This window comes from Schistocerca piceifrons, unplaced genomic scaffold (assembly GCF_021461385.2).
Source record: "Schistocerca piceifrons isolate TAMUIC-IGC-003096 unplaced genomic scaffold, iqSchPice1.1 HiC_scaffold_1402, whole genome shotgun sequence".
NCBI classification, from domain to species: Eukaryota; Metazoa; Arthropoda; class Insecta; order Orthoptera; family Acrididae; genus Schistocerca; species Schistocerca piceifrons.
Genome location: NW_025727239.1, coordinates 20,001 through 22,500, shown reverse-complemented (window position 1 = coordinate 22,500; position 2,500 = coordinate 20,001). Strand labels below are relative to the sequence as shown.

The 2,500-nt window shown below is 57.0% G+C and overlaps 1 non-coding gene across 1 annotated transcript in view; it reads left to right on the top strand.

Annotated features, from left to right (window-relative positions):
* The first annotated feature begins 2,187 nt into the window (after positions 1-2,187).
* The window catches only part of LOC124733628, a 1,909-nt gene continuing 1,596 nt past the window's right edge, over positions 2,188-2,500 (top strand). The window contains exon 1 of the ribosomal RNA XR_007009039.1: positions 2,188-2,500. This exon is cut by the window's right edge and continues 1,596 nt beyond it. This is a non-coding gene — a ribosomal RNA (small subunit ribosomal RNA).

Sequence of the window (2,500 nt, the reverse complement as noted above, 5' to 3'; positions counted from 1 at the left end):
TTAACCTAACCCATGTTGTGCCTTAACCTAACCCATGTTGTGCCTTAACCTAACCCATGTTGTGCCTTAACCTAACCCATGTTGTGCCTTAACCTAACCCATGTTGTGCCTTAACCTAACCCATGTTGTGCCTTAACCTAACCCATGTTGTGCCTTAACCTAACCCATGTTGTGCCTTAACCTAACCCATGTTGTGCCTTAACCTAACCCATGTTGTGCCTTAACCTAACCCATGTTGTGCCTTAACCTAACCCATGTTGTGCCTTAACCTAACCCATGTTGTGCCTTAACCTAACCCATGTTGTGCCTTAACCTAACCCATGTTGTGCCTTAACCTAACCCACGTCGTGCCTTAACCTAACCCACGTTGTCGCCTAACGTAACCCACGTTGTCGCCTAAACCTGCTCTGTAATTGTTATACGACTCGTTCAATTAGTGTAGTGTTGCCCACCCGCAACCCTCGCAATATAGTTCGCTACTCGCACTCCCCGCTCCCCTGTGTATCGCTTCATGTTAAACACCTTGCAAGTCTTGCTCACTTTCCACATGCTCCTGCTGTACACTGTAATGTGGATGGCAGCAGGACGTACATGCCGCCCCTCCCCACGTCCCCACCTTGCCCCCTGCCTTCGCAAGCTGGTTGGTGAGAACTTTGCATGTTCAATGCCCTCCGCATGCGACGTACTCAGGCTACGTTGTGGTGCGGCCTGTGTCAACTGTCCGCTAATGTCGTACGCGTAAACCACAATCTGTACTGCACATTCGTCCTTATGTACTGAATGATACATCGTGGCACATGTGTGACCGTACAACGACTGCGCCCAAAAACGGCGGACCATACAGTGCAAATATTGTGCACGCAGCTACGTGTCGTCTCCCTATGAGAGCTGGATTGCAGTGTGGTACGCCATAGAGACGTGTGGGAGGAACGGACGCCGTGGATGGCGATCAGCATGAGCTGTCTGTTGATGTATTCGGACCTAGTCGTCTCTCCTCACACACCGTGATGGCATGGTGCACCGCGTTCCATATCTGCGACATGCTACAGAGGCCGGTTGACAGTCGTTCGAGCAATGGACATCGCATACGTACGGGGGCCACCTTCCACGTATTGTCTAGGCGTGCACATTTTGTTGCGTGTATGTGGGCAGACGTAGTGTGGCGTGACACCTGACACAGGCATGCAATAATCGTGGAAGTTGCAAATGGCGATGGACGCCTGCGTTTTCTGGTGAAGTTACGCAAATGAACAAATGGTAACCTGTTGTGGTGCGGTTGTTCTCGCTAGGGGTGAATCGGTGATGGCGACGATAGGTTGAGGTACTAACCGGTTGTTCCAGCGATACCCACCATGCCGACGAAACTGAACGGCATCTGGGTGTGAAGCGATACGCGGCGGTGGCTGGGTGGGACCGTCCCCGGCCGGTGAGGGGGCGCCTCCCGGCGTGCTGGCCGCGCGGTGCGTGGGCGCACGCGCTACAGCCGGCTGGTGGGGGCGGCCAGTGGCAGGCGCGCCGGCCGACGGACGCGGCAGGCGTCGCAGCTGCGCGCCGGCGCACCCTGCGCGCGGCGCCGTGCGGCCAAAGTAGGTCCTCGCGGGCCCGGTGCGAAGCGCGGTGGACATCTTCAGTGTGCTGGTCCGATTGAGGACTGTGTGCGTTGAGGATGCGCTGCCGCCCGGCGCTCGGCGCCGCGACGCCGTCTGCTGCTCGGTCGCCCCAGCGGTTCTCGCTGGTGGTTTGTATCGCAGCTGTGCGGATGTGTTGGCGCGTGCGCTGTGCTGGGAGAGTTCGCTTCGGCACCCAAGTGGGGCTTTTGTCCTTCTGTGGCGCTGGCGTTGGAGCTGCCGGTCACCGTAGGTGGCGCGTGTTGTCTCCCGCCGGCAATGCCACGACAGCACGCTCCCGGGCCTCTGTCGGCAGCGGCAAGCTCAGTTGGGAGCACGGGTGGTCGCACCGAAAGCGTCTACTCGCCTAACTCCGGGCGATTGCGCCTCTCTCGAACCCGACCAAGTACTTGGGACGGCGCTGCGCGCCGCCGGGACCTGAGAGGGTTTCGAGGTGTATTGTGCAGGGGAGCTCAGCCTCCTCCTGTTTGCAGAATGATTGAGCGGACGCTTGCGTGTTCGCGCGGGCCCCCGGGACACACTCCCGGGCGGCCGGCTGCTCAGCTCTAGTTGACGCAGCTCCCTGGTTGATCCTGCCAGTAGTCATATGCTTGTCTCAAAGATTAAGCCATGCATGTCTCAGTACAAGCCGCATTAAGGTGAAACCGCGAATGGCTCATTAAATCAGTTATGGTTCCTTAGATCGTACCCACGTTACTTGGATAACTGTGGTAATTCTAGAGCTAATACATGCAAACAGAGTCCCGACCAGAGATGGAAGGGACGCTTTTATTAGATCAAAACCAATCGGTCGGCTCGTCCGGTCCGTTTGCCTTGGTGACTCTGAATAACTTTGGGCTGATCGCACGGTCCTCGTACCGGCGACGCATCTT